Consider the following 10,532-nt stretch of genomic DNA (forward strand, 5'->3'; position numbering starts at 1 on the left):
AGTCTCAGAGGCAGTGTGTTAGATGCTTGTCCTAACCAGTTCTTCTAACTAGTTGGTGTTGGGCCTATGGAGAGTGTTCGATACAAGAAGCTAACGTGCTAGCATCGGGGGCACGAGCAGCGCATCTTGACTCCAGGTGAGTGTGTTTTGCATTTTTAAGATCATGAGAAAAACAACGTATTTACTGTTGGTGGAGATTAAAAGAAAACTACCAAAGCAATGTTTACTGTGTAGAAGTGGACAGAATTGTACATATTGATAGACATGTCCCTAAAACAATTTGGTGTGCTATCACCAAATGCATTGGCGCCAGGCTTGGGATTAAATTCTTTGCATATAACTGCATTAATTTAATGCAACAGCAGCTTAATTCCTGTGTTACTGCTGGCTTCCATTGCAGAAACTAGTCATGAACCAACTGAAGTAAAAATATATTGTAAAAAAAAGAAATCATCACAAGCACAGCCAGCAATATTGTTTTTTTTTTTGTTTTGTTTTTTTCATGTTAACCATTGTGTCCTGGCATATAGTAAAGTCTTTACTTTCAACATTGTGCGGTGTGTAACAGTCGGAGTCTGCAGTAAGTTTATCGTTGAGTCCAGGCGGTACAAAACAGATGAATGGTTTGTGGACAGAAATAATAACTGTTGTGCCTTGTTTTTCAGATTCACTGGCTGAGGTAAAACACAACACACAGGAAGCGGAGAAAACAATGGGAATTTGATATTACTTCTACTTCAGCTTCGCACAGCTACCTATACACTACATTGTTGTATTTCCAAAGTTAAGCAAGTTAACCTATAGCAGTTCAGAAAATAGCATGTTGTCATAAATAACTGTCCATCTTTTATGTAAAGATCACATTGTCAGGATCTGTCTGTTAGGTTTTGAGTTTTGGTTCTTTGTTGATTTATCTGCACTTCCCTGTCTGTGTTCTTCAAGTTATTGTTCATATTGGATTAGGTTCATGATTTATTCTTTAGACTACTTTCTGGATTCCTGTGTTTTTTGAGTTACTTTTTATTTTCCTTATATCATCACGATCCGCCTCTGTTAGGTTTTTGTATTTTAGTTCTTTGCTGGTTCCTCTGCACTTCCCTGCTTGTGTTTTTCAATTCCTGTTGTGTCAACTTATTCTTTTTGGATTAGGTTCATGATTTGTTTTTGTGTTTGGACTATTTCTGGATTCCTGTGTTTATATTCTTAAATCTAGTCAATGTTTACTTGTATTCTGGTCACCTCCCTGCTCTCCATGTTCATCATGTTGATTGGTAGTCCTCTCCCGGTGTTGTGCAGCCCTTGTCTACCAGCTGTTTCATGTTTCTCCTGATTGGTTCCCCTCCTAGCTCATTGGTTCTTCTTGCATTCCCATCAGTATTTAGTTCTCTGGTTTTCATTGTTCTCCACCGGATTATCTGCTCTCATCCCAGCTTTGACATCTCTATGTTCTTGCCTGTTACCCTGCCTGCATTCCCCGTTTAAGTGTTTTTCAGTTATTAATACATCTGGTCAACTCACTATGCGGCTCCCGTCCTCCTACCTGCATTTTGGTATTGCTCCACCACATATCATGACAGTAAAACCCGGTCAGAAAAAGGACCCAGCAGCAGGAGTCTGTGGGAGTCTCTCCGGCATGCCCTGGAGAAAAGTGCACGCCAGGCAGAAGAGGTGGAGGAGCAGCGATCGGCATTCTTGGGCTCAAAGCTGTTTATTTCTTTCCCTGGAACCGGCCCTACATCTCTCCACCTTCCCAGAGTGAGTCACCAGGCCAGCATCAAGGATGCCACCATCCCCCTTCCTACTCGCCTCGTACTTTCTCTGTTCAGGTCAACGTAGTTCCACGCCTCTGCCACAGCCCTGTGGTCCGCCTCTGTGTCTACTGTTTCCTCCTCCTCATGCTGTAGACGTCGTCGACTGCCTTCCACGTCCACAGCGGCCGCTGCCAAGCTCTTCCCATCCGCAGCAACCACTGCCAAACCCTCCATGTCCACAGCAGATCCTCCTAGCCCTTTGGACTGAATGAACCGGGCGATTAAACGGGGCCAGTTCCTTGCAGCATTGTGTCTCCACCTCCTGGATCCTCCTAGTTTGCCTTGGCAGAGGTGGGAAGTTGCGAACCAGCTGAGGGACTGGCAGGATAAATGGTGAGGTAATTTCCCTCATAGCGCCTTAACTACTGAGACTATCGAAGTGGAGCACCAGAGAATTATTAAGGAGATGGTCTCACCTGCTTTGAAGGATTAGTTAGACGCTTCAGCACCTGCTTCATTGTCTGCTGGAGGTCAGCTAGATGCTTCAGGACCTACGTCCGCTACTGAGGGTCTTCTTGATGCCTCAGCTTGACCAGATATTAGCATCCTGCTTGTCATCTACACTCCTGGCTCAGTAGTTGTCGTCATCTACACTCCTGGCTCAGTCGCCGTCATCATCTACACTCCTGGCTCACTCGTCGTCATCACCTACACTCCTGGCTTACTCGTCATCATCATCTACACTCCTGGCTCTGACATTATCATCTCTTGCTTCAGAGGAGCGCCTTTGTGTTTCTGTTCCTGTTCCTGTTTTGGAGGGGTTCGAAGATGAACCGCCTCCGTCTTTAGAGCCTCAAGGGCTGCAGCGCAGATCTTCAGGGCTCCAGGCAACCTTCTTAGTTGTAGCAGGCCTCCTAGACTCCTTCTCCGCATCGACGGCCGCTGAGGTCTTAACCTACCGGCCATCCACCTGAACTTTGTTTTTGTTTTGTTTTGTTTTGTTGGAGTCATCCATTTTGGTCGGGCAGTTGAACATGCACACCTCAACAGACGCTGCAGCTCTGACGTCACCCGGAACTATAAACCCGCGGAAAATGAACTTTTGTTGCCATTTCCAGCGTGTCTCTCGGGACTACGCATCGGAGGTGGATATCTGGAGACAAAGCTCGCAGGCAAACTTTTTCTCCACACGGCCATTCCCGGAAGAGATAGAAAGCTGAAAATCTGTCTGATACAAGAAGGTCAGAAGATTCATTTACCGATCGAAGACCATGCCAACACCCGGCGCAGGTGGAAACAGGTGGAACAAATCAACGTCAAAGTAATTTCGTTCTTGTTTTTATATTAAATTGGATAGGTGCATTTAGAGGTCTGGGCAGGATGAGGCGTAGTTAAGATATGTTTTTTCTTTATTAATATTGTTCAGTTGTCATATTTATCCCCTTTGTGTAGAATAGTGCTTGTTAGTTAGGCGAAGGCTTTTGGACCAGAATGGTGGTACAGTATATCAGAATTATATGGCTTCAATAAATCTTCATATACTGTATATAATTAAAAGAAGCATTTGTGTTTATTTCGTGCAAGAGTGATTTATCTGTCAAAACAAGGTCGAAGTTCCCCCACCTTCGGTGAAGCGGTTGAATAAACAGTGACATTATTTAGTGACATTATTATCAATTATTAATGAATAAATAACTAATTGTAATTATTAAGAGCTTTGAGCTTTGTTAGTCATGATTTGTCCAAAACTGACATCATGTTCAAACATAAGGGTGTCCAAAACTGCACTTGGCGCCAGGACACCCTAGGCCGCAGATCGATGATAGACTTTGTTGTCACGTCACCTGATCTGTGGCCGCATAATTTCAACACTGGTGAAGAGAGGAGCAGAGCTATCGACTAAACATCACCTGGTGGTGAGTTGGATCAGATGGCGAGGGAAGATGCTGAACAGACCAAGTGGACCCAAATGTGTAGTGCAGATTTGCTGGGAACGCCAAACCATCAGGCGGCTGAGGTAGGTGAAGCAACACTTCACCAACACTGTGTATAGAGTAGGTGGTGTGCTGTTGATCTCAACTACTCATGTCATCGGGCAGTGGAAGGAATACTTTGAGGATCTTCTCAAGCCCACCAGCATGTCTTAACCGGGGCTGAACTTGCCAAGAAAAGCTCTGTGGCGGCAGGGCTCCGAGTGTGGACAAGATCTGCCCTGAGTTGTTTAAGGCTCTGGATGTTGCTGGGCTGTCTTGGCTAACACGTCATTAAATGGACATCATGGTCAGTGCCACAGGATTCGAAGCTTGGGGGTGGTGGTTCACCTTTTTAAGAAGGTTGACTGGAGGGTGTGTTTTGATTATCAATGAATCACACTCCTCAGCCGCTCTGATATGGCCTTTTCAGGGGTGCCAGAAAAGAGAGTTCAGTCAGAAGTAGAACCTCGGATTCAGGAGCAACAATGTGGGTTTTGTCCCACCCATGGAACACTGGACCATATCTTTAACCTTGCTAGGGTTTTTGAGGGGGCATGGGAGTTTGCCCAAACAGTCTACATGTGTTTTGTGGACTTGGAGAAGGCATTCGACTGCGTTTCCCGGATTACCATCTGAGGTGTGCTCTGTTAGTATGTGAACGGAGGTCCGTTACTACGGGCCATTCAGACTATATACAACTGGTGCAAAGTCTGTTTTGCATTGCTGACAAGAAGTTGGACCATGGGGATGCACTTTTGCAGGGGGCTTTGTTTTTGGAGGGCTGGTAGGGGCTCATTTGCACGGTGTGGGCTTTGTGCACGGCTTTTGCTTTGGGTGCTCTTTGCTGCATTCTGTCCTCCACTGCATGGCATGCTGTGGTGTTGGGCCGGTTGTCCTGTGCTCGGCGGCTCTGGCCTCCCAAGTGTGGGTGCTGCAGGGTGGCTTGGCAGTTGCAATGAGCTTCTCAACCTTATACTGAGGTGGGGTTTGCTTATCTGCTGGGTGGTACCTGGTGGGTGGTGTGTGCTTGGGGTTTGTGGTCTTCACCATGTCCATACCGATGTATGGAAGGATGTGTGGTATTGCTGTGGTGTTGCTGTGGTGTTGGCTCGGAGGGAAACCACGGCTTGGCTCTATCGTTTTTGCTTGGCTGGATGTTGGTGATTCTGCGTCTCGGGGGGTAGTGCACCCCCTTTTTGCTGTGCGTGCTGTGGCCTTTCTGTGGCGTCCTTTGGCTTGCTGGGATGGTGTCTTTCCCTTGGGCATGGTGGAGGTGCATTGTAGTCTGCTTGACTGCCTGGCTGGAACTGGGGGTTCGGGTTCATTTGTCTATGGGGGTGCATGTGCCTATGCTGGCCCAGAGCTTGCATTTGGGTGGGCCTGCCAATTTGGGTCAGATGTTTCTTATTGGTGGCATCGGTGTCGGTGTGGGATGTGTTTTGTTGCCCCACTTGCCTGGTTGTGGATGTGGTTTGGTGCCGGGCATCAGGGACCGGACACTCTGTTGTCTCTGCCTCATGGGTTCAGGGGTGGTTGGGCATGTTGGTCATGTGCCCTCCTTTGTATGGCATATTCTGGTTGTGCTGGGCTGGCTGGTCTGCTCTTTATTCTGTAGTGGAGCTGCACGCTTGGTCGTTGCTGTGCACTCCCGGGTGGCTCCTTTTTGTTAGGGGTAGGTGGCGTCTTCGGGAGAGGGACTGGGTGTCAGGACTGGAGATCAGGGTTTGAGGGTTTGGGTGGTTCTGGGGAAGGGGGGTCTGAGAAGGGAGGGTATTTTCTTAACCTAACCTCTGGTGCCTGCGCTCACCTCTAAGGGTTAAGTTGCGTGCAGACATTGAGGCTGTGTGGGTGTCGCTGCGTCGGCTTTCCTGGGGCACCTCCAAGGTTTGATTGTGGTGTTGGCGGAGTGCCCAGTCCTTAGCGTGCTGTGGCGCCCTTCCTCCAATGTTTCCTTCTGTGGCTCACCGGCATTTGGATTTGAGAGGCGGTGGTAGAGCGTGGTCGGGGACGCCGGCCCCGAGTGCTTGCCACTGGCCGGGGACCTCTTGCCGGGTGAGTTTGTCCCATCTTGGTGTGGGGTCGGGAGTTCTGTTGTGGGCACAGTGATCAATGGTGTCTGCACTGTAGCGTCTGTGAGCTGGGGTCACTCAGGCTCAGGCACGAGCCCGGGCTAAGTTTCAGGTGCTGGGGCGGTCTGCCTGTCTCCACCCCCGGAGAGAAGGGGACCACCTCCTGGGTCCAGGGCGGGGACTGGTTACCCCTGTGGGATATCGGCACCTGGACCTGGGAGTATAGAGTATGTATGGGGAGTGTGAGTGAGTGCACAACATCCATTGTTGTTTGTCTTTATGTTGGGTGCGTGGATGTGAGTGTTTTTATGTGTACACATGAGGGTGGGAATATGGGTTGTGACTCTGTGTGCCTTTTTTTGTCAGGTTGGGTCTTGGGCTGCTCCCTCTCCTGGATCAGTTTAGGCCCCCCATCAAACGTGGGGCCTATTTCCTCCCCGCCACACTACCAGCCAGTGGTTGGTGTCTCTGCTTGCCGGTGTACTTGTGGTTCTCAGTGTCCGGGGCTGGGTGCATTGGTGTGTGCTGGCTCACTCCCGGTGGCTGCTTGCCATGGCCTGGAACCCTGGGCTCTGTCGTGCCTCTGCTTGGGGAGTGATACGTCCCGGGGTCTCGGGTCTCTGGGTCAATGGCTGGATCTGCCCAGGCGTAGACGGCTGCCAGCAGGGCCTGTGGGCTCGTCGCTGCAGCTCCCTGAGGCTTCTGCACTGTGGCTGCTGGATGGTTTCCCTGGGACTCTCCCCTGCTCTTCTTTGGGGGGGGTTTCTGTAGTCCCGGCGGTGGTTCTCCTGGGGTTCCTGTGCTCTGGGGGTTCTTTGAATGTCTGTGGCTCGGATCTCTTCCATATCTGTCCTGGGTCCAGGAGGGCAGGTCTGTGGCTCCTCACACTCGCTATTGCATATTTTTATGAAGAAACCTTATATAGACAAGCACGCTCACACTCAGACCCACAGGTATTAACAGATACATAAATGTTCTATATTAGGCTGTATATACCACTAAATGCATCTTGCATTAAAAAGTATCGTGCACTTTTTGGTAAAAAAATATGAACGTTCTGCGGTTGTAGAAGCAATCAGGGTGTTATCTTGTATTCTCTTCATCCTTCTTTCTTTCCTCCATTCTTGTCTTCTTCACTCCCCTTTTCCTTTTTGACTCACCTTTCTCTCTGTGCTTCTTCTTTTTTTCCTTTTCATTTCTATCTCCATGTCCATAACATTTGAAATAATTCCAAAGCAGTTTCTAATAAAGTTTCTTTTACGAATATCAAGTAGAGCTTTAAAGCGTTAATAATGCTCCACTTGTGAAAGTATATCTGTTGGGCTTTTTCTTGGCACTCAGACAACAATTCTGAGCGCTACTCTGCCGGACAGGACACGTTTAAAAAAAAATAATAAGTTGGACCGTTTGAGGGTGAGGGATTGGACTTCAACAGAGTCGCCCATTGTCACAGATTCTGTTTATAACTTTAATGGACAGAATTTCTTGGTGCAGCCAGGGGGGAGAGTCTTCAGTATGTCCAACTGGGAGGAAGACCCAGGACACACTGGAGATACTATGTCTCTCGACTGGCCTTGGAATACCTTGGGGTTTTACTCAAAGAGCTGGAAAAGGTGGCTGTGGAAAGAGATGTGTGGGCTTCCTTACTCAAGCTGCTGCCCCTGCAACCGACCAAGCAGAAGATAATGGATGGATGGACAACTGACAATATTTTATATATTTTTCCTAGCTTTTTTCTCTCGAGAGTCCTTTCTTTGGATGTTTGAAGATTTAAACAGTCAGATATGCCATTTTGTATTAATTTATATCTGATATTTGTATCATAGAAAATGAAAAATATAAAAAATTTTCTTGCTTATGGAAAACATGAAGTATTTTTCTAAAGTAATTTCTAAAAAAGAAAAATATATCCTATTTTTACTCCAAAACACATCATCTCCGATACCTTCCCTGGGGTTCGTCCTGTAAACGGTGGGTTGTCAAATCGAACCCCCGCTCTGTCTGTCTCAGTCGTTGTGTCCTTGGCCAAGACACTTCACCTGCCTTGCCTGCTGATGGTGGTCGGAGGGCTTGATGGCGTCGATTGTATGGCAGCTTCTGTTAGTCTGCCCCAGGGCAGCTGTGGCTACAATGTATTCACCAATGTCAGTGTGTGAATGTGTTGATGACTGTAGTGTAAAGCGCTCTGGAGTCTCTGGGTACTTGATAAAGTGCTAAACAAACGAAGGCCATGTAGCATTTACCATCATTTCAGGGAAGCTCTGTACACCGGGGCTGGCGTTTAGGATTTCATAACAGAGCTCAGATATGCAAACTTTAGAAATAATTATTCCGCAAACAAAATGACAAAATAAACATAAGACAGCCTTCAGCAGAGTGGGGTCTTGTATCCTCATTAACCCAGGAACATTTTACTAGTGAATCTTGTCACAAAATCCTGAGTCTTGTTTTTAAACAAGCTTGTTCTCTCCTTTTCCTGACATTGAATGTTTACCCTTCACATTTTTCTATTCTAACAGTAGTTATATGAACAATAAAACTGCTATTTTATTGCTGTTTGCTTTTTTAAGAATCCCTGCTGAAAAAGAGCATCCCCACAGCATGATCCAGCCACCACCATGTTTTGAGATGGTGTGTTCAGGGTGATGTGCAGTGTTAATGGTATGCTTGGTGATCATGATGCTGTTAAGTGGCTAATGTTCTCTAAGAAACTACTGATGCCTTCACAGAACCGCTGGATTTAAGATGAGGTGAAATTAGACTGCGCTGGATTCTAACCAGTAACTAGGGAACTTCTAAAAGGCTATTAAATGCACTAAAGGGGGTTGAATCAATTTTCTGATTTTTCACAAATATGTGCTTCTTTGTTTTGTTGTTTTATCCCAATAACAGACATTGAAGTGTTTGGTTGAAGCATAACCACACAAAATGAGAACAAGTTCATGGGATGTGAATGCTTTCTCAAGGCACTGGGTCTTAGAGTAACAGGTCACTTATTTAGTAGTAACTAGTTCATAAAAGTGTATATGGCTTTAAGCTTCAGTGCATTTCTGACATGCTTTGAATGTTCGAGTCTGGACAGTTACTAATACAACATAAATCTTTTTTGTCCGTTTTCTGTTTAAAATAAATACCTGTGAGTTTGTGTTTATTTATTTTATGTTCTTTTGTGTTAATCTTTTTCTTTATTGAATTTTATTAGATTTGCATGTTCTTACATATTTGCCTTAGTTTTACATTTCACATCTATTTTAGTTTCAATTTAGGAAATTCCCACTTTTGATTCCTTTTTAAAAGTTGCTTTTTAAAGTCTGATGGAAAAAATACCTGACGTTAAAAACTAAATAAATAGAAATAGAATAGTTTTCTGTGCCAACCTATGAGAAAGTTTTTTCTAACATCACAATTTGATCACAAGTTCTGCATTTGTATTTTTAGAAAGAATGTTCCATGCTTCTGGCCCATAAATAACTATGATGTGTTAACATGATGCATGAATAGACAAAATAACACTGGATGATCAGGTTTTATTCCAGGCTGTTGTTATCTAAACAAAGTTTTACATTGCATACAGTAAACACAGGCAGGTAGGGAGGACCTGGATGAACTGGCATGGGAGAGGCTCAGCCAGGTGGTTTTCACACAGTTATTTCCAAAGCATTGAACCATCCTGGGTTGGGTGGATCAGGACACGCTGGTGGAAATGAGTCAGTGCCATCATCTGAATCCACATTTTCTCTGAGTGGTGAGTAATAACAGACAGAGACCCAACTTGGTGGAGTAGACTGAAAACAAAAAGCTGCAGTCATAGTGACCAGGTTACCACGGCAACAAATGCAGCACAGTTCGAGTGGTCCCTTCCCGGGGTTCAATCTGAAATAATTACACTAGAAGGAGTTTAAAACCATTTTTATTTCATTTGAATTGCAAAGTAGGAGAAAATAGACTGCTGTGAAAAGACTCCTTCATGACCACTTCTGTCAACCATCCACACATTGATCAGTTTGTACTGCCAGCACTGTTTCGCTATTTTATTAAAAGATTAACAAGACACTGAGCCAGCAGGAACTCAGAATGGATTCAGAGACCATGATAACTCATTGCAGTGAAGTAAAAAGTACAAATGTTTTTCTCTGTTTCCAGTGTAACTCTGGACATAGCCTGATGTAAAAGGCTTCTTTGTGTGTTTTAAAAGTGTTTGTGGGTTAATTCTGTTCTTGCCTTAACCTTTTTCTTCTGGTTCCAACAAACAGAGACACTTTCCTTAGTCGCACTGATCTCATCATGTCAACATGTATACAGTGCTTTGCAATGGTTTTCCTCTTAAACGTTTGGACATTTGGTGATATCACAACCTCAAACTACAAAAATGTATTGGGATTTTATGAGAAAGACCAACGCCAAGTGACGCATACTTGTTGAAGTTTTTAAAAAATGAAATTCAGAAAAATGTAGTTTGCAATCACAGCTGCAAGTCTTTTGAGGTATGTCTCCACCAGCTCAGCACAGTTGGACCACTGAAATATTTGTCCATATACCTTTAAAAAATAGCTCAAGCACAGGCAGATTGAATGGAGAACGTCTGTGTTGTACGGTGGCTGGGTGGTGCAAGCCAACATTACAAAATCTGAAACACTTTTACAAAGCTTGAGGCAAATTCACATTTCAGAAAAAAAATTAACAAGATGTGAAACGCTTTTACAAGTCCTGAAACAAATTTACCTTTGAGAAAACAAATT

Source organism: Girardinichthys multiradiatus, chromosome 6 (assembly GCF_021462225.1).
Source record: "Girardinichthys multiradiatus isolate DD_20200921_A chromosome 6, DD_fGirMul_XY1, whole genome shotgun sequence".
Lineage (NCBI taxonomy): Eukaryota > Metazoa > Chordata > Actinopteri > Cyprinodontiformes > Goodeidae > Girardinichthys > Girardinichthys multiradiatus.